Genomic DNA, 22,833 nt, shown 5'->3' on the forward strand with positions numbered 1-22,833 from the left:
GCATTACTGTGAGGAGGCGTGGCCATGCCAACCCTGCTTGTACATCCGGGGACCACAGCCATTCCTCCTTCCAGTAATATGTCTGTAAAGAGAGAGAAACAGCTCGTAGAAGCTTCCCACTCACCCACACCTGCTCCTCTGTCCTGCTTGGGGGAGCAAACTGCCTCTTTGCCCCACCCATTCCAATTCCCCTGGAACAGGGGAAGCATCCATTGGGTCCCACTGCATGAGCCCCCACATTTTCATCTAGGGATCAGGTTCTGGACTGTGCAAGACTCTGGGGTATTCTCTACAATGCATTACTGTTATCCATCTAGTACATTACCATGCATGCACTAGCAATATTCACTATACTGTATATATTTATCAAGGGGCCCAGACCGTGAACTGACTAATGGTTAGTCAGTTGTGGTGAATGGACCCACCCTCTGGAGGCTGGCTACACCCCTGTGGATGGGCCCCATACCACTGCATTCCCTGGTGGGCCCTTCATTACCGTGTCCATCATCGCTGACAGTTGCAGCAGTGGAAGCTGTTGGGGGATGGAGTGCACCATTTACTGCTGCGCATGACAGGTGCCAAACAGACTATTCTAATATAATGACTAATCATGTTATTTCCTATAAATAAACATGGATCATTTTATAGTGTTTTGCTGTTTGTATATTGCATAGAGGAAGATAGAACATAACACTGCAGCAAACTGAACACAGTAGTAACACAGTTTATGTGACTAACAGCAAGCAATATACATGCCGAAATGTTTTAGTGGTAAAAATTAGCAAAGCTGTCCCTGAGGTATTTATTCTTTGTTTGGATATGGTTTTCACCACATAGATACTTATGGGAATATATAAATACCTGTTCCAGGAATATAATTTGCAACCTTTTATATTTAATTTAATAAATACCTGAGTGAAAGCTTTCAACTCTGAAAAGTCACAAAAGGACTATCTGATCCGTAGTAGAGGAAGCCACCAGTTATGGAAACATGTCCCAGATGTGTTAAAATGTTGCAAATGGATTGGCTCATTATCTCAGGTGCGGTTTACCAGCTGAACTCAGACTTTTTCTCCCAAAAGCAACAATAATTTACAAGGCAAAACGGTGCTTTGAAAATAGTTGCTTCTTATAAAAAAATGTTCGTTAGGACATCTATGCCTCCAGATAAGGACTCAAAATCTGGTTTATTTTATTGAGCAATTCCCACTGGAACTAAGTGCTTTATAAGGACAGTACATATCATGTAATGGCTAGCATTACTGCATCACAGCAATGACATCATGGGTAACAATGGACCTGTGGAGTTTGTATGTTCTCACCATGCTTGCATTAAATGCTTATTTGTACCAAACAGAAATGAACCCTACTGAGTGCATGTATTTATGTTTAGGGTACACTTGATTGGCCAAAGTTTTTTTTATTTTTAAAATCAATAATTTTTATTGAAAATTATCATAGAAATGGGGTACACAAAAATAAATAGGGAAACAAAAATATAGGGGGGGTTCAAACAAGGCCCACCAGCATACATAAAATTATAGATAATCACAGCAGACATTATACTTAGTATCTTAACAGGGATATCACAGTTTAAACGTCTAAAGTCTTGTACCATATGGGTATTGATAGTGGTTATAGGGACAGTATCCTTTTCATTGAGACTAAAGGCCCCCATACACTAGGGCAACTTGTCCTTAGGACAAGTCGCCCCCAACTTCCCCCTGAGCTTCCCCGGCTGCTCCGCAGGGGATCTTGATTAGATTGGCACTTGATGTGCCATTTTTTACATGTGATAAATCGTCTCGATTTATCACACGTAAAAAACCCGGGGAGCAGGGGAAAAAGGGGGCAACAGAGCAGGGCTGCTGGTGGGAGCAGGGGGGGCTGGGGACACTGTGGGGGACACAGGCGGCATAGAGCCGGGCAGAGTGAGCCGGGAGCTGTCAGTGCTAGAAAAAAAAAGCCTATACAATGAATGGGCAGCCTGTGATTGGCTGAGCGCTCTCTCAGCCAATTGCTGACTGGCTGAGAGAGCGCTCAGCCAATCACAGGCCGCCCATTCATTGTATGGGCTTTTTTTTTTATTCAGTACTGACAGCTCCCGGCTCCCCCTGCCCGGCTCTATGCCGCCTGTGTCCCCCGCAGCGTCCCCAGCCCCCCCTGCTCCCTCCACCGCCGCGCCGCCCCACTAGGTCCCAAGTCGGGTGGTCAGACGTGCAGCAGGTCCGACCACCCGACGCAGATCCGATGCGCACGGGACCGCGCATCGGATCTGAGGGGACATCAAAACTAGCCGATTTTGGTCTGATTTCGGCCAGATTTGACTGATCTGACCGAAATCGGACCAAAATCGGCTAGTGTATGGGGGCCTTAAGTTGTAAAAGGCTTACTCGATAAGGATTGGGAAAGTACTGAGCTCCCTTACCCTCAGTGACATATGTGTGCCAGTAAGACCATTGTACTATAGGTGAAGATGCTGATCAAGCGTAGAGCCTAAATTCCGTTTCCGTTGAAATGGGTTTCAATGGATCACTTTCAGGATCAATGTGTTTCCAAAGTTGGGCTGGAGCTGCACAAGCTGCGATTAATATGTGGTCCAAAATATATCGTTTTAAGATAGGGATAGATTCAGGGATTACATTCAGTTGGGCGGAGGAGGGGGAAGGATATATCTGAATAATACCGGGCATGTACAAAATACATGAAAAATGTTTCCCACCTCCTCACATAAGCGCCAGCAGAATTTGGAGAATGACGGACAAAACATGTTAAATAGAGTCTATAAAGCATTTCGGTATGGTTTAAGCATTTGGACATAGAGTATGATGAGATGAATACTTTGCTCCATTGTGTTGCATTTAAATCCATGCCCAATTCAGTTTCCCATTTCTTCTGAGCATTAGATTTATTGGGGGCTGTTAATTCTTATAGGGACTTATACCAGAAGGAAATGTTTAAAATTGGCAGGGCTGCTATCCCTAGGGATGGACTGCCACCAATGGGAGATCTGTAAATAATGCAAAGGTTTGCTATTGAAAGTGATCATTTCTGGTAGAGACTTGAGAAAGATACAGATGGAGCGTCTCTCATCCTTTCTACCTATGGCGATTGTACCACCAGCCGGCCATGGCGGGCAATGGCGGGCGGCATCGCAATACATTTTAAATGCTTGGCGATTCGCAGTGGCGTCTCTGGATGAGTGCAATACCAGTGATCATCCACCAGATGTCACTTTTTGAAAACCTAATTGCGCATGCGTGAAATTTGTGCTGCAGCGCGTGCATGAAGTGCAGGAACTACAGTAAAGTACTTTATTGTAGTGTAGGGCCTAATACTATGTCTGCCAGCGATGTTACTCCACTAGCAGACCATCGTGCTAGACTTAAATTTAGGATGAGTTGAGAAGGTTTTAAGGGAGATAAAAGCTAGTGTGTGGGAAGAGAGGGAAGTTATAGAGGCTAACCTATCCCAAACCATTAAGGAGGCCACCATGGATGTGAGCATAGAGATGGGGGTGGGTGGCTAGTTTGGGGATTAGAGGACCAAACATATTTAGTCATAACCTTAGTGCATTCTTGCAGAATCTTCTTTGGAATGACATATGGGATCGCATGGAATAGGTACATCAACTTTTGTAACAAAGTCATTTTAAAACCAGCTAGATGCCCTAGCCAGGATATATCAAATCAGAGCCAGGATTTAGTTAAAGCTGTGATAGACACGATGAGGGGAGGGAAATTTACCTCAATTATTTTAGATGGGTCAGCAGTAATATTTATACCTAGATATTTCATTGCTTCACAGCTCCAATTATAGGGATATATTGAGCGGAATTCAGGAGAGAGTCAGAGAGAATAACCGGGGACAAACCCCACCTAATCCGGGTGTATCAGCAAAGATAGGAAAGAATTAATAGGCGTGGCTATCATTTCTGTATATATTTTTTAACATCACCATTCAGTAAATCTATAGGTCTATAGTTTTGACAGTTAGCTCGGTCTTTACCCGGGTTAAGGAGCATGACTATTTGAGCCTTTAACATCTCTCTGGGGAGAGAACCCAGCGTGGTAATGGTGTTATTTAAATCAGTCTTATTCAGAAAGAGATTTAGGTGTTCTTTATATTGGGAATAGAAACCATTTATAAAGCCATTGGGGCCAGGAGCTTTACCCTTAAGTAAGGACTTAATAGCTAGTTCTACATCACCAGCAGTCCAGGGGGCATTAAGGATGGTTAACTGTTCTGCAGATAAAGGGGCACATTTACAAAGTCCAATTTTTATTTTATTTTTGGCTTGAAGCATCCGTAGCTTACAGGCTATTACCAAAAAGGTAAATCTTTGTCATAACCTGTTTAAAGCAGATTGCGTCTTAGCTAGCAGTAATTTTTGAAGCTGGCTGCGAACTTCAGAAAGCTCCTTATGTAACGACGTGGATGGTGATACTTTATTTTTTCCATCCAGTTTTTTTGATTTTGATCTCAAAATCATTTTGATGGACAATAGACTCTTTCTTTAAGTAGAGCACCTGCTTGGATGGCGGCCCTGCAGATGACTGCTTTAAGGGCGCACCAGAGAGTTGAAAGTAAGGTATTTTGGGGGGAGTTGGTGTTAAGTAATCGGCGAGACTATCATAAATGATTTTTTTGGACAGGGGGTTGGACAAGTGATGGGGGGGACTGGCACCAGGGGCGTAAGGGTAGGTTACGATAGTCAATCTGCCAGAGCCACAGGATAGTGGCATGGTCAGACCAAGTGATGGGGAGGATGTCCATGTTTTTAGTATGTTGGAGCATCCATTTGTTACCCAACACTAAGTCTATCCTAGAATAGGTGTTGTGAACAGGGAAGTAGTATGTATATTCCCGGCCAGTCAAGTTATGTGTTCTCCATATGTCATACAAATTGAATTCAGACAGCAGATGAGGAAAAACAGCTGATGGACCTTTAAGGGTAGGCGTGCCTAAGGATTTAGGGCCATGGGATTTGCTAAACGACGGATTCAGAACTACTGTAGGTTAAAATCACCCATCACAATTAGCAGACTCTTAGCAGAGGCATGGTACCTGATTTGAGGTAGGTGCATACACAGAGACCAGTGTAACCAAAGTTGTCCAACATGCAAGTCAGCACTAGGTATCGGCCAGCTTTGTCAACAATTTGTGTATGGATGGTAAAGAAAACATATTTACTAAAAAGAAAGGTTGTTCCATTACATTTATAGGTAGGGGCCAGTTGCATAACAACCCAGAGAGTAATTCCTCCATTTTTCTCCTTAAATGGTCGGTACAGTCTCCAATGGCTACCAGCTCAGTTTGGACTTCTCGAATTGAGGACATGAGGTCTTTGGTTAAAGGCCTCCAGAACTTTACAAAGTGTTTTAATTGAAACGGGAGCATCGGATTCGCTGTCTACCCCCATCTTAGAGAGAGGGCTTTGTTCTTTTGCAATAGAGGAAGAAACTGAGTTACTAGATGGTGAGGTGACAGCAGAGGGTGATTTTTTTTGGCAGGAACGTAACCCTGGAAGGGAGAACTCCCTTAGGACGTTTGGATGGCATGGTTAAGGTGGGCTCATGAAATAGGGAGATAGGATGGGCCTGCGCGCTCTAAATTTCAGAAGCAATTACAGAGATATATAGTTACGTATAAGCAAGAGTAGTTATAGTCAGCATGGGTGGAGGACTACATGTGACATAATCACATAATGAAGTATAAGGGAGGCAGGCAGCCCAGCAACATAAGGCTGTTGCAGTAAATTAGTTATAAGCAGAAGTGCGCAGTTTGGTGCTGGTGGAGTTGGTGAAACTGTTGAGTTATACACTGATATAGTAAAATCGCTGCTATATAGGTGCATAGGAGAATATATTAATTGGGAAAAATTATATATAGAACCCACATCAGGGTACAGCATCAATATAGGGGCCTAACACACCCTCTGTATCTTATCCCTGGCCTGCAGCGGGGCAGGAAGGGGCTAGGAGGGAGGGAGACACAGGGCAGGACAGGTGGGTAATAACCCAGCACAGCAGTCTCCCATACCATGGTACCGGAAATTAGGGATGTGCACCGGGAACTTTTTGTGTTCCGTGAAACACGTTTTGGGTCTGTTCCAAAACACCACCATTTTCATGTTTTGTGTTTCGTGTTGATTTTTTTTAAAAAGCATAAAAACTGCTAAAATTGCAGAATTTTTATTTTGCTCCTACGCTATTATTGACCTCGATATTATCAATTTCCACTCATTTCCAGTCTATTCTGAACACCTCACAATATTGTTTTTAGGGCAAAAGGTTGCACCGAGGTAGCTGGGTAACTATGCTAAGCCACACAAGTGGGCGGCACAAACACGTGGCTCATCTAGGAGTGGCACTGCAGCAGCAGACAGGATGGCTGTTTGAAAAACTAGGCCTCAAAAAGCACATAATGGCAAAAAGAGGTGCAAGGTGGAATTGTCCTTGGGCCCTCCCACCCACCGTTATTTTGCGTAAATAGAACATGCACACTTTAACAAACCAATCATTTCAGTGACAGGGTCTTCCACATGACTGTGGCTGAAATGATTGGTTTGTTTGGGCCCCACAAATAGAAGCCAGTCACCTCTCCCTGTTCAAACTGTCTCTATAGAGGCAAGATGTCGTCCTCATCCTCATCCAATTAATTTTAATGAACATCATCTTCTCCACATTTTGCGGAAGCAACCTTCTACACTGCTCACTGACCAGGTTCTCCGCTACACTAAAAACTCTTTCAGAGTACACACTGGAGGGGGGACAACTCAGGTAAAATAGAGCCAGTTTGACTTTGTACAGGGCTTCCAAACTGTCTTTTTTCCTGCCAGTACAGGTAAGGACTGTCTGACATGTCTACTTGGATGCTGTCACCAAAGTAATCCTCCACCACAGTGATGGGAGGGTCCGGCATCGCAACCAGCAACACCCTTTGACTCTCCTTGGGGATTTCTGATGAAATGTCTTTAGGAGGGTGCGGTTGTTTCCAGTTGCTATCGGCGGTGTGTGCTGTGCTCGGTCCTGTGCCCGTGATCCACGTTTAGCATGGACATAGTAACTGATACCAGCTTCCTAACAAAGGTCATTGGGAAGAATATAAAATTTACAAACACGAATGGATGCTTTCAGAGCACGCCAATGAGTATTGATGCAAGCCGTACAATCACTTTAAGAAAAGTTAAGGATTAAGCAACTGGAATAGAAGTGCCTGTAACAAAAATACTCTTTGGGCATACCATTCTGAAAGTGGAACCAAGAAGAATCGTCTGGTCCTTCAAGTCAAGAGCCAGAGAATACAGCTAATGAAAGCAGGGCCGAAACTAGGGTTTCCGGCGCCCGGGGCAAGGCAGTCTTTTGGTGCCCCCCCCCCATCTTAGTGATGCTGCGCGCCGGAGGCGCGCCGAAATTTTCGGGGGGCGTGGCCTAATTTGGGGGCGTGGCCTATAATCACTGCTCCCCCCGCGAGGCCACGCCCCCATTTTGCCGCTATGGGGGCATGACCCAGAGGCTCTGTGAGCCTCTAGCCATGCCCCCAGCCACACCGTAATGCCCATTACATACTATACAACACTGCAATGCCCATTACATACTATATAACACTACGCAATGCCCATGACATACTATATAACACCGCAATGCCCATTACAAATAAATACTCCGTAATGCCCATGTCATACTTTATAACACTAAGCAATGCCCATGTCATACTATATAACACGACGCAATGCCCATGACATACTGTATAACACACCATACACATTTGACACATAAGTGCCACTTACCTATATGCTCAATGCCAGGGGCTTCATGCCGATGCCAAGGTGGACTGAATTTGCTTGTTGCCGAGGGGGATAGATCTGTGCCTCTGTGCTCGTTGCCGAGGGGGATAGATCTGTGCCTCTGCTCGTTGCCAAGGGGGATAGATATGTGCCAGTGTGCTCGTTGCCGAGGGGGATTGATCTGTGCCTCTGTGCTCGTTGCCGAGGGGGATTGATCTGTGCCAGTGTGCTCGTTGCCGAGGGGGATTGATCTGTGCCAGTGTGCTCGTTGCCAAGGGGGATTGATCTGTGCCTCTGTGCTCGTTGCCGAGGGGGATTGATCTGTGCCAGTGTGCTCGTTGCCGAGGGGGATTGATCTGTGCCAGTGTGCTCGTTGCCAAGGGGGATAGAATGCCAGTGTGCTCGTTGCCAAGGGGGATAGAACCCCCCCCTCCCCCGCCTGCGGGAGGCAGACAGGCAGGCAGGCTTGTCAGTGTGCCTGTGCCTGCCTGCCCGTCCCCTCACGTCTCCCCCGCTGTATTCGCGGGAGAGACGTGCTGCTGCTGTGCTGTATGATTTTAACATTTCTAACTCCCGCTGCTGGACCGCTAGCCAATGGCCGTTCGCGGTCCAGCAGCCAATCAACTGGTGGCTGCTGGACCGCGAGCGGCCATTGGCTAGCGGTCCAGCAGCATATGCAGCACCGCAGCAGCACGTCTCTCCCGCATACACAGCGGGGGAGACGTGAGGGGACGGGAGCAGGGCAGCCAGCGGGGGAGCGGGGAGACGAGGGGGCGGCGGCGGGCGGCCATCTTTGATGTGGCAGCGGCTGCGGCGCTAGCTCCCCGCTGCTGCCGCTGGTCACACCAGCGTCCCCCTGCCTCCAGCGCCCCCTGCCTCCAGCGCCCGGTGCGCGTGCCCCCCCAGCCCCCCCCTAGTTACGGCCCTGATGAAAGAGATACAACCTTATCACAAGAGAGCGTTGAAGATGCTGGGAAACTTGTCGGGGAAATGAGAGAGCCTGATCTAACTACACCGCATGGGATGCATGACAGTATCCTACAGGCCATTAAATGGGCAGTTGAGGATAAAGATCCAGACTATGTTGTGATAGACCAGTTTCAGCCAAGGCTTGGTACTGCAATTCGACATCTACAGAGCCAGAAAGTCCTGAGTTTAGGTGCAGTGGGACTGAACTTGTGTCGCCATGGCAAGTTGTGCTGGCTGCAGGTGGCTACAAAACATGTGTTTATCTTTTTGATGTCCTTTTTGATGTTTGATGATCTAAAAGTGGTACATGACTTTTGCTGGCTGGGGGATGTCTCATCTCACCAATATGGGGTGGTTCTTAGCAATGTCTTTGATACACAGGTAGGAGATGTACACCCACAATAAAAGAAGCAATGATCAAAATAGCGCATCATATAATAACTAAAAGCGATCCATGAGATAAACTCATCTCGCAAATTGCCGAAGCAAGAAGTGGAGTGCAAACAGTTGTATGCAATTAAAGACGAGTCCACTTATCTTAAATATCAATGATACAAGATGGAATTTTCTTTGGGCCCTCCCACCCAACCTTATGTTGCGGAAATAGGACATGCACATGTTAGCTGATTTTACATCATTGGTTGATGGGTATTTAAATACATATAGCCAAGGAGCAGCGGATGATTTGGGCAGCGCTGCGATCTGCTTGGAGCTTCCAAATGAAATTGTTTTCCAGCAAGTTAGGCAAGCAGAAGCAATACACAAATACATTGTCAATGGCCAAGGGTTTCTTACACAGGTCGAAAAGAGAAGCCAATGAATGGAATAGCTGCACTGCACAGCTGCAAAGGAGCTGAACCTAATGGTCAAACATAACCCCCCTTCCTTATTATATCCCCTTTAGTATATGCACTTGCACTTGAGTCAGGTGCATCCCCGCTCCTTTGCCTATGTTGTAGGTGGCGGTGTAGGCTTGAATGACCTTTTGCTGCTCCTCCATCGTCTGCAGCATATAGAGGGTGGAGTTCCCGCGCGTCACAACCTCTTGTTTGAGGTGATGGCAGGGTAGGTTGAGAAATTTTTGCTGCTGTTCCAGCCTTCGGCAGGCAGTGGCAGAATGGCAAAAATGTACAGCAATTTTGTGGGCCACCAAAAGCATCTCCTGCACATCGTCCTCCGATGTCGTTTGGTTTTGTGATGAAGGGTGAGAGGGGCAGTGGCGGGCTCCCGGAATAATATTCGGAATATCTTCATCTGCATTACAGTGTGTCTGTGAATGTGACAGAGGGGCAGATTTATTAAGCTTGGAGAAGAGATAAACTGGAGATAAAGCGGAGAAAAGGTAAAAGGAGATAAAGCACCAGCCAATCAACTCCCAACTGTCTTTTTCAAACACAGCTGATTGGCTGTGCTTTATCTCCTTTTACCTTTTCTCCGCTTTATCTCCTGTTTATCTCTTCTCCAAGCTTAATAAATCTGCCCCACAGTCATGTACGTTTTATCTGTGCTTAAGGTACATTGCTTCCATTAACACTGCAGAATGGCTTCCCAGAGACACCTGTAACACCCTATCTAAGTGTCGTTCAGTAGCAGGACAGGTGTGATAAGCAGCTGCCATTTTTTATCCTTGCCTGGCACTTGTGATTTCAGTATATGGTGCAATATTTAGATTAGCGCAGGGTGCCATTAAAATAAAATTGGCCTTGCCTTAGTTTAAATCTGGGTCTGCTACTATGATATGCGAAGCAGATTCATATTAAATAGATGTGTACTTACTGACACATCAAAGAAACCTGCAGCTTATCTACTGTATAATAAGCAATTTGACATACTCTATTGATTTATATAGTTTTATTTATTTTTTACAGATTATCTAATTATTATATATCAATTAAATGCACCTATTTCTCTAGTAAAAAAGTGTGGTGTGGTATTTTTTAGGAAATGCTGCACCACTAAATTTATTGTGTGGGCAAAACATAGCATATGTTGGAAATTGCCCACAATGTTACTAGTGTTGTCCAACATCACAATTACCCAGGAGAGTCTAAGTGGGGTAAACCACTGCAAGATGATTTCCCTCAGTTTATAAGAGGTTGTCGGGGTTGTGCCTCTTCCTGAAACACATCAAAGCCTGCCTTGGAAGGAGCTGGCATGCAGGAGATGCTGCTGCTGTTGCTGTGGAAGGCGATGCATCTACCCAGTGGGCTGTCACAGTCATATAGTCCTTAGTTTGCCCTGAACCACTTGTCCACATGTCCGTGGTTAAGTGGACAGTAGGTACAACCGCATTTTTCAGGGCACTAAGGACACTTTTTCGGACGTCTCTGTACATCCTCAGTATCGCCTGCCTTGTGAAGTGGAATCTAGATGGGATTTGGTATTGGGGACACAATACCTCCATCAGCTGCCTAAATCCCACTGATGGCAGACACCGAATGTACATCTAACACCAACATAGCTGTCAAGGCCACAGTTATCTGCTTTGCCATCGGATGAATGCTGTCGTACTTTATCCTCAGGGCAAATGACTTTTGGATGGTCAATTGCTTAGTGAAAGACATAGAGGTGTTACAACTTCCCCTCTGAGACGATGACCGACTCCCAGCAGCAACATCAGCAGGGGCATCAATAGAAGGCGTACCATTGCAGGATCCTCTAGAGAAATCCCGGATGGAAGAGGAGTCAGTCATGACAGTGACATGGCCTGTATGACTACCTCCAATCCGGATGGAGGAGTAAATTGACGAGGAGTGAATTGCTGGTGTGGTTGGATACAACTGGATCAAGGGATTTAGGTGTCCCTGGACTGCTTACGATCCTAGCCACAGTTTCTGAGCTAAAGAGTGACTTATGAACTAACTTTAGGTTTAAGCATAACCGAGGATGTCCCTAGGTGACCAGCGTCCCTACCCCTGCTTATTACAGCTTTACATAAGCTACATATGGTGAGACAGTTGTGTCACACCATATGTGAAAATAATTTCAGACCAAAGAGGTGGATTTTTTGGTCTTCTGCCTAGGCATGGTGATGGCCTTTTGCATTCCATGGGCAACAACTATCTTGCCCGTTGCCTCATTTAAGAAAACCACATCACCATCAGCAGCATCCTCCACATCATGAACTTCCTCCTCAACACCAGCTACATCAATTTCCTCCTCCTGGTGTACAACATTGACAACTTCAAAATCAGGAACTGGACTGTGGGTGATCCTTCCAGCATATGCAGAGTGCATGCAGCAAATGCTGGAAGGAGCCACCTCTTCCCGTACAGTGATGGGAAGGCCAGGATTTGCAACCACCAACACCCTTGGACACTCCTTCAGTATTTGTGATACCATGTCTTTCAGAAGGCTGAGTTGTTTGCTGTCTGTTTGTTGACAGCTTACAGTAACTCTCTTTACGTTTCTAGGAGGGGAAGGGGGGATGAGGAGGAGATCTGTGATCGTCATGTAAAGCTGGACCACTAGTCAGCAACATAGGCCCCTTCTTGCCCTTCTGTGTGGTAAATGGCATATTGGGTGGCCTACATTTCTCCTCCAAGGTTTTACATTTTTTTTTTTCTTAAACATACTCAACTTTGCCTTTTTGGATTTCACAAGCCCTCGATGATGACATTGGGCATTGGCTATGGCAGACAATGTTGATGGCATTTCATCATCATGTGCTATGTCTTGACTAGTGGCAGCAGCCTTAGATCTTGGAGGAAGTGGTTCTTGTACTATTGGAGCCTCCATATCTTGGTTCTCCATTATCTTTCTGGAGTACAGCCACACAGCAGCAGACACAGGAAATGTTTAACCCTTATTGTAAAAAAAAATAATGATTTCTTCTTTTGCAGCACCGATGTGCGGTGTGCACACAGGTGAGTTGAGACTTGTACTACCCTGGCCTGTCCCAGATTACAGTCACACTGCAGCAGACACAGAAAAATTGAAAAGGATTATTATTAAGGAATTTAAGTCAGTAGCCCTTATTGTCCAATAAAATTAGATTGATTATTTTGAAGCACCAATTATTTTGCAGCACTGGTGTGCACACAGGTGAGGTTAGACTTGTAGTTCCCTGTTCCAGCTAACAGTTACACAGTAGCAGACACAGAAAAATTGAAAAGGATTTTAAGGAATTTATTTAAGTCAGTAACCCTTATTGTCCAAAAAATTTAAAAGGATTATTAATAAGTCAGTAACCCCTTTATTTTTGTAAAATAAAAATTATATTTTGTAATTTGCACCGACATGTGGCTTGCACAGGTGAGGTGAGACTTGTAGTACCCTCTCCCGGCTTACACACACACAGCAGCAGAAACAGACATTTTTTAAAGCATTATTAATAAGTTAGTATTATATATGAACCCTTTTATTCAAAAATAAAAATTATATTTTGCCCGGCTGTCCCTATATACATATAGTGACGTTGTAGTGACATTGTCCTGATCTCGCCAGATCCGACAGCGGGATCTCGCGGGGGCTGGAAAGGCAGGCTCCGAGTCTGGTCGGGAAAACCCGAACAGGCTCATGAACGCGTTCGGATAGGGGGGTGTTAGGGGGTGTCCGTATTCCCGGAATCCGAATGCGCTCATCTCAACCTGAAAGCATGGAGAAAGGCAGCAGGCCCACACAGTGTATAGTCTTTTGTATAGTGGAGGGGCCCACGGACCAGGTAGGGTTGCAGAAGTAGGAGATGGACCTAGTCAGTGGCCACTCTAGGTCCCAGATGTAAGGGTTTTTATCTGCTGTCAAATTGTATGTCTCTCAGAGGGTGGCGATACCCTATAGAAGCCTATGGGCTTCTTTCGCCGCCCGACGTGCGCCGTCCGCGCGCCCACCCCCTCCCGTCCTCCTGTGATCATCTCCTCCCCCTGGTGTCACAGCCGGCAGGACATCCGGCTTCAGGGGGGAGGAGGAGACACAGGAGGACGCTGGCAGCCGCCGGGAGGTGATGGAGACCCCCGCAGCCAACATCACAGGTATCGCGGGGGTCTCCGTTACCGCAGCCCGATGCTGGCCACATATGTTAGTACATATGCGGTAGCATCGCGGCGGCTGCCGTGCGAAGGGCGGAGATGTATGTTGATACATCCCACCCTATATTCTATATATAAAAGTGAAAATTTTCTGTCCTTCGGTGTTTCAATACAAATCCACAGTTTACAAGGGAAGATCATATTATGAGCATATTAAAACACAGCCAGCCGCGGCAACTAATAGAAATTTAAAATCAAAATTTATTACTCTTCATTTTTTATTATGTAAAAACTACAATTTTTGCTGTACTCTCAAATTCATGTTCCAGCATAACTCCAGAATGACTGCAGCAATTTACACCAAACTTGGTAAACATTGAGTATTATTTATTAATCGGAGAAGCATGGCGAGCGCAGCGAGCCCGATGAGGGGACATGGAATACACAACAAGTAATCCGCACCCCCTCGTGGGGGTCGGTACACTAGCCACGCTTCGGGCTCAGTGGCTCGCTGCACTCGCCACACTTTATAAAATCAACTCCCCACTATCCATGTCATGCCGACATGGATAGTGGGGGTATAAACAGGTCGGGAGGACAAGTAACGTGTCCTTACGCCACGCTTCGGGCTATCATGGATAGTGGGCGTTTGAAATGGAGGCATTTGCCAGTATGTAACATGGAGCACTGGCAAATGCATCCTTTATTGTGCATGAGACGCACTTTCACACTGCACCCCCCCTTTGTGCAGGAGACGCTACCAAACCCCTAACCCTGTCCGTCTCCCTGAAGCGGACACGTGCAGGGTTGCCGTACCCTGCCGCAAGAATTACTGAGATTCACAAGCATCTGAGACGCTCGTGCATCTCAGGCAGGTGGAGCACCTCTCTGCCGGTGCCCGCATGAAGGCCTCTCCAACGTAGCTTAGCCTACGTTGAAAACTTAGCGTAGCCTGCCGCTGTGAAACTACACAAGTACCCAGAGTATTTCTGCAGACATCATAACTCTGGAATGACTGGAGCAATTAAGAAATCCTTCAGTGTATGCCTTTTAAAATTTTTCAACCTTGCGTACTTAATGCATAACCTTACTGATATAATTAAAACAAACCTAAATGCAGAGCTGCAAGTTTGGTGGTACGGGGTGGTACGGCGTACCGTTAAAAGAAATACTGCCATAACAAATCTGCCCCCAAAGTGTTTATTGCACATGCGCGCATATGTAAGTGGCGGGGGGCGTGATTTTCGCCGCCCCGCCACAGCTGATTGCTAGCGGAGGGGAGGGGAGCGCATTGCGCTTCTCTCCCTCCCCTCAGTGTGTCACTCAGACTAGGCTGTCAGGCGACAGCCAATCAGAGCTCGCAGGCTGGCAGCCAATCAGGAGCCAGCCCGCGAGATAGAGAGAGCCAGGCAGAAGGGACGGGAGATGTGCTCCCTCCCCCTCCCCTCCTCAGGGAATCAGAACAGCGTGGGACTGTAGGGGGGAGAGGACCTGACTGGACCGGACACAGCCAGCACTGGTGAGTTGTTGTGCTGCTGTGGGGACATTTATGTGTGGCACTGTGGGGGCATATTATATCTGGCACTGGGGGCATATGTGTGGCACTGTGGGGGCATATGTGTGGCACTGGGGGCATATGTGTGGCACTGGGGGCATAATCTGGCACTGGAGGCATATGTGTGGCACTGTGGGGGCATCTGGCACTGGGGGCATAGGTGTGGCACTGTGGGGGCATATCTGGCACTGGAGGCAAATGTGTGGCATTGTGGGGGCATATGTGTGGCACTGGGGGCATATCTGGCACTGGAGGCATATGTGTGGCACTGTGGGGGCATATCTGGCACTGGGGGCATATTTGTGGCATTGTGAGGGCATATATCTGGCACTGGGGGCATATCTGGCACTGGAGGCATATGTGTGGCACTGGGGGCATATCTGGCACTGGAGGCATATGTGTGGCACTGGGGGCATATCTGGCACTGGAGGCATATGTGTGGCACTGTTGGGGCATATCTGGAACTGGGGGCATATTTGTGGCATTGTGAGGGCATATATCTGGCACTGGGGGCATATCTGGCACTGGAGGCATATGTGTGGCACTGGGGGCATATCTGGCACTCGAGGCATATGTGTGGCACTTCGGGGGCATATCTGGCACTGGAGGCATATGTGTGGCACTGTGGGGGCATATCTGGCACTGTGGGCATATGTGTGGCACTGTGGGGGCATATCTGGCACTGGGGGCATATGTGTGGCATTGTGAGGGTATATATCTGGCACTGGGTCACTGTGGGGGCATATCTGGCACTGTGTGGGCATATTAGTAATGGGCATCAGTTGTGCAGTGTAATGAGCATTATGGTGTGGGGAATAATGTGTAACGGTCATTATGGCATGGGTCATATGTATTGGGTGTGTGACGCGTAACAGGCATTACTGTGTAAACTTTGGCCAAGTGCCTTCGGCATGCAATATTCCAGCCACTCCCCCTAGTGTCATATGACCACGCCCCTGGTCACACACCCTGAACACGCGCCACAGTACCACTAAGAACTTTTTCCTACTTGCACCACTGCCTAAATGATACAACCTTAATAAATAACCCTGTAAAGCTTATGTAGGTGTGAAATAACGACATGGACACAGTACAGCTTGGCTTAAAAAGTTCACATCTTTTTATTCCAATTGGTAATCACCTAACAAGGTAAAGGTGGACAGGGGATAATTCATTCCTGTTCTAGCTTTACTTACTTAGGCCATGCCTTGGAGGACAACTAAAACGTCCTCCCCAAATTGGTGCACCTATCCTCACGGGGGCTCACCACACCAGACCAGACCGGATGTTAACCACACAAGTAACATCCGGGTCCCCTCCCACAGAGCAGGACAAACTTGTCAATGATTCAAGGACAGGTGCCCTGGAATGATCATATGCGTCCTCAAAGCCACAAAAAATGCAGCGTTGCCCCTCCCTGCCTCAACACAAAATAAAGCAGTGACAATAAGGAAAAACAAAATATGGGTTTTGGGTGGGCAGGTGACACTCTGAAGTATAACTTCCCAAGAGTCTTTGTGCCACTGGGAACAGTAATATATACCCCAATCCAAAGTTACTTCCCCTGCCAGGGATTGGCTAACCCCATTGACAGACAGAACCACTTAACCAGTCCTGCCTCAGTGACAAGCTTCAAAGGAAAAAAGTGTTGTGGTTGGTGGAGCGCAATAAATCAGGTAATTAGTGCAGCCCACTCCGATATAATGTGGGGGTACACCACCCCCAAAGATAGAATACTGGACAAAAATTGTTATATGGAGTTTGGCGCACTATACCTGAAAGATGTTGTTAGACACAAATCCAATTAATTTCAACAGGATTTATTTTAATATAATGTACACATAAAAGCAAAAAACATATAAGGGGGAAAAGCAAGGGAAATACAACACTGTTGCAATGCTCCTATGGAAACGTTGATACACTCTGGTCTCAGATGTGGTTTGACAGTCTGGAAATAAATGGGTATCTCACCATATGGATGCACTGCGGTGGGCTATACTGAAGATGGAACCAGTCTGCGGCACCACCGCAGTGAGCTTACGTCCAAATGCCTCCAGAGTCCAAATAAAGTGCTTGTGCGTCTCCAATAAAGTGCAAATGCAATAAAGTGTCAAGTGCCAAGGTGCTTCAATCAAAAAGTGCAATGGCTTGTAGTCATCAGCAACGCGTTTCGAGGACTTCAGTAATGTCCTCTTTCTCAAGCTGGATATATTTGATATGTGCCCAGGAGCCGTTTTTATACCTGCTATCTGGGCTCAAACTGGCTCAGAAGCCAATCACTGTTCCGCGATTTTCGCTGGCCGGAAGTGCCATGCGTTCCACACGGCACTTCCTGTTTGTGTTCCAAGTCGCGTCATGTCACTTCCGCTTCCGGTTTTTCGCTATTGTACAGCGATCTTATATGCTCTTTTTTCCATGGGTACCAGGTTCGCCCCAAGTTATGCTAATCTTTTTATGGCATTCTGGGAGACTGGTGCAGTTGATGGTAGGCTGGCATCAGGGGCGAACCTGGTATCATGGTGGCGGTTCATAGATGATATTTTTTTCATTTGGCGAGGTGATGGCGAGATTTTAAATGAGTTTTGTGAGATATTAAATACAAATGATTTTAATATTAATTTAACCTTCAATATCAGTAAAAATTAATAGTTTTTTTTGGACTTAAACATATATGTCCAAATGGGGAATATACAGACTAAAACCCACAGAAAAGCCACTGATTCGAATTCATATATACAAATGAATAGCGAACATCACCAGAGGTGGCTTGAAAATATCCCCTTGGGCCAATATATGCGTTTAAAGAGAAATTGTACCCAACAAGAAGTGTTGGTGGAACAATATTCAGAAATAGACCAAAGATTTTTACAAAAAGGATACACAAAAAAATTGTTGGAAGTATCCAAAACTAAAGTAGATAATATGAACAGAACAGACCTACTCAAACCCAAAGAAAAAATTGAAGGAGAATTTAATTCCAAAATGACCGAATGGGCATTTTTTTCCCAATATGGTTCTCACCATAGACAAGTTGAGACTATCGTCAGAAAAAACTGGCGAATTCTTCTTGATGATCCATTTTTGGGGACAGTAATGCCCCAAAAACCAAGGTTCCTATACAGAAGGGCACCCTCCCTAAAAAATCTCCTTGTCAGAAGTGCCCTACCAGACAAACAAGGGGGTAGTGAGAGGAATAAAGGATTCCATAGGTGTGGATCATGCCTTATGTGCAAAATTACTAGTAAAAATCCGTACAAAAGAAAAACTACATCCTTTGAAGTTAATGGAATCAAACACAAAATCAACCAATTTATAACTTGCCACTCACGAAACATCATATACCTTTTAGAGTGTGAATGTAATCTTATATACATTGGAAAAACAACTAGAAACCTTAAACTCAGGTCAGCGGAGCACGTATATAATGTACGAAAAGGTCTAATGACACATCCACTTTCGGAACATTTTACAAAAAAACACCAAAAATGTGAAGGGGCCATAAAAAGATTTCTAGGTATACAACAGGTTGTAAACAATTGGAAAAATAGAGACCTAGAAATAAAATTGGCCCAGAACGAAATGAAGTGGATCTTTCTTTTAAACACCCTTGCTCCCAATGGCCATAATGCAGACTTTGAGCTAAAATGGTTTTTTAGAAGATTAATTTTTTACCATTGTCTATGAATTACTAATTTTTATCCTTTTGTATGAATTATTGCTTTTAACATATTGTTTTAAAAATACTGCTTTTTAAATATATATATCAATTTTATTTATATCTTGCTTCTTGTTTTTCCCTTATTTTATACATCCATGGATCGTCCTTACTTCTGTACAAAATCAGGGGGGCTGGCATTCCCGGTACTTAAGGATGGACATTACCGGAATACAAAGTACGGTATAGACGGTAAGAGGAATGTCAGTCCCCCCTGAAACAAATAAAGAATTTGGCTGAGAGAAGATTTGCCAGCAAGTTTGCCCTGATCAAAGATGGCCGAAAATCTATATCGGAATTTCAGAGTGAAAGCTGAGCGAATCGTGGCTACAATATGGATAACCATGGTATCTTTGAAATTAGTCAAGATGTCTTTCATGTTTCCAAGGAGCGTTTCCTAAGAGAAAAAAGAGCATATAAGATCGCTGTACAATAGCGAAAAACCGGAAGCGGAAGTGACATGATGCGACTTGGAACGCAAACAGGAAGTGCCGTGTGGAACGCACGGCACTTCCGGCCCGCGAAAATCGCGGAACAGTGATTGGCTTCTGAGCCAGTTTGAGCCCAGATAGCAGGTATAAAAACGGCTCCTGGGCACATATCAAATATATCCAGCTTGAGAAAGAGGACATTACTGAAGTCCTCGAAACGCGTTGCTGATGACTACAAGCCACTGCACTTTTTGATTGAAGCACCTTGGCACTTGACACTTTATTGCATTTGCACTTTATTGGAGACGCACAAGCACTTTATTTGGACTCTGGAGGCATTTGGACGTAAGCTCACTGCGGTGGTGCCGCAGACTGGTTCCATCTTCAGTATAGCCCACCGCAGTGCATCCATATGGTGAGATACCCATTTATTTCCAGACTGTCAAACCACATCTGAGACCAGAGTGTATCAGTGACAAGCTTGTCACTTGACATTATAGAAAAAAACCTGGGATTCTTAACTCCTCTCCTGCCTATGTGGCCCTCACTTGTTCTTACACCAAACTTGGTACACATATCAATTACAATCTGTGAACAAATACTGTGTGGGAAACACACTCCTAGCACCCCTAGGGCTAGGGCAGCAGCACAGACTATATCAGGACATGCATGATATGTCAGTGATGACAGGGCTGCATGTGACAGGGACAGTGACATGATGTGAAGAGGGGAATGGAGAGAGCATGAACCCACACACTGAGAGTTATATATGGAGAGAAAAGGGGGAGTGTGCCGGCGCTGTCTGCTTCAATAAGGTATACTCAACGGTTTTGAAAAAGTATAAATTTATTTTACCAAATTAATCTAAACATATTATATAAAAAAACACAACTGTGTATGCACACATCAACACTAAAAAATAGATAAAAACAAGAGAATCACTTGAAGCTGTGGAATAGTTTAGTGTTGATGTGTGCATACACAGTTGTGTTTTTTTATATAATATGTTTAGATTAATTTGGTAAAATAAATTTATACTTTTTCAAAACCGTTGAGTATACCTTATTGAAGCAGACAGCGCCGGCACACTCCCCCTTTTTTCTTCAACGATTTCTTTGGGCTTGACAACCCAGTGCCGGCTGCTTAGTGATAGTGCACCACTCAAATATCCTTTATATATGGAGAGAGCATGAACCCACACACTGAGAGTTATACTCCGTGCTGCAGGGTTCAGCAGTACAGAGTATTTCAGGACATGCATAATATGCTGTGCTTTAATGTAAATTAATGAAACAACTAATGATATTTACATTGTATGTTTAATATTTAAATTGATTTTTGCAAACAAACATTCTGAAAATACGATAAAACGATAATCATATTCACAATACTGACAATCATAAAGATAATATAATTATACATATGGTATATTATAAATATTCTGCCTTCAAAAATCTACATTGCTTATATGGTTGCAAAAGGTTGTGAATCTGTCTTGATTATACCTTGATTGTATGTGTACTGTATATGCTTCTTTATATTTCAACTCTTTTTTCTTGCAGACACTTGCTTGAGTTGCCTTGTATAGGTAATACAGGCTTGCTTGAAAGTTTTAAAATATCTATATGTACAAAAATGTAGTAGATTAAGTTCTGTGTTCTTATTTAGGAAATAAGCTCATCTTTGCTTTATCTGAGTTCCACGGTCTTCCGCCAGATTACTGTAGTATCTATATACATGTAACTATGTGCTAAGTATTGTTTGAGATCCATACAAAGTACGTAACTTCAGCTTCAATAAATATGTGGCTGCATAGTTTCCACACATGACATCTGCCCTGTCCTAGCACCTAGACATTGGTATCATGTAACCTCAGCAACATTCTCGTGTGAGTAGAAGTTGACAGTTCAGGTAGACAGCCAGAGATCAAGTTTTATACCAACAGTTTTACAGCTACCAGAGAAACTCAAACACGGGGAGGTAACTTAAAACGTATGGTTCTGGTATCGGCTTGTGACACAAAGTTCATTAAGTAGTAAAGCTGCATCTAAAGCCCTCAATAATTGAGCATGAATGCCATACTGGGGGCACGGTAACGGTAACTGATATTTGATGAGCTCCTCTGAAGCAAGCTATGAATGAGAAGATGTTGACCAATGCTGCCGGCTTAATGAGTTCTTTTCCAACTTGTCAATCAAATGGAAAACAAAATTAGCCTGACAACATTTAAAACACCACTGGTCTATTTCCATCATCTTTATAGACAGCAGGGCCACAAAATGTTTCAACCCTAGCAGGAATCAGGATAGGAACGACTTGCCAAATGTATTTGTGTCTCAGGTAATAAACACCCATGATTTGCTGGACTTGGCAACAAAAGTGTTGCTAAATTTGGAAGGTATATACAACAATCTACACATTAGTTGTCAAGAGATTATTGTCTATCTATCCATCAGCAGCAAGGAAATAATCCTCTGGGTGGAAGGACAATGTTGTTTTTTGTGTGTCTGTTTTTGTATGCTTGCATCTTTGTCATTAGAATTATATCACAAATAACAATGAGCAGTCATAATGTAAAACTGTGCTGAGAAAAGCTCACACGTGTGTGTTACATACAGATGTAGCACTCCTTGTCCTTGCTCGGTGCCCACCAGAACGCCCCTTCTGGCGAGCGCCAGGGGACAGGGATGCCATTAAACTGGGGCGCCCGTGTGTCTCAAGCGCACACGCGTCCCAGTCCCTCGGCGGCTGTGCGCCGGGACCCTGCCCATCTCCGCTTCAGAGAGACGGTCAGAGTTAGGGGGGGGGGTGTGGGGAGGTGGGGGGAAGCCTCAGAATGGGGTGGCAAGGTGGCAGGGACCTGGGGGGAGCTCCGTCATCCGGCGGGAGCTGGCAGCTGGCGGGGGCTGGCAATAATTTCGCCAGCCCCTGCCTGAATGAGCCTGGCTCCATCTGTATTTATTTAGTATGTTTATTAACGGTTTCTTATATAGTGCACACATATTCCGCAACAATTTACAGAGAATATTTGAATATTCACATCATATTCCCTGCCCCAGTGGAGCTTACAACCTAAAGTTGTGCTCATAAGTTTACATTATCTAGAAGAATTTGTGATTATCTGGCCATTTGTCAGAGAATATGAATGATAACTCACCAACTTTTATTTCACTCATGGATAGTGGTTGGATGAAGCCATTTATTGTCAAACAACTGTGTTTACTCTTTTCAAATCATAATAACAACAGAAACAACCCAAATTACCCTGATCCAAAGTTTACATACCCTGGAGATTTTGGCCTAATAACATGCACACAAATTGACACAAACGGGGTTGAATGGCTACTAAAGGTAACCATCCTCACCTGTGATCTGTTTGCTTGTAATCAGTGTGTGTGTATAAAAGG

This window comes from Crinia signifera, chromosome 7 (assembly GCF_055691185.1).
Source record: "Crinia signifera chromosome 7, ASM5569118v1, whole genome shotgun sequence".
NCBI classification, from domain to species: Eukaryota; Metazoa; Chordata; class Amphibia; order Anura; family Myobatrachidae; genus Crinia; species Crinia signifera.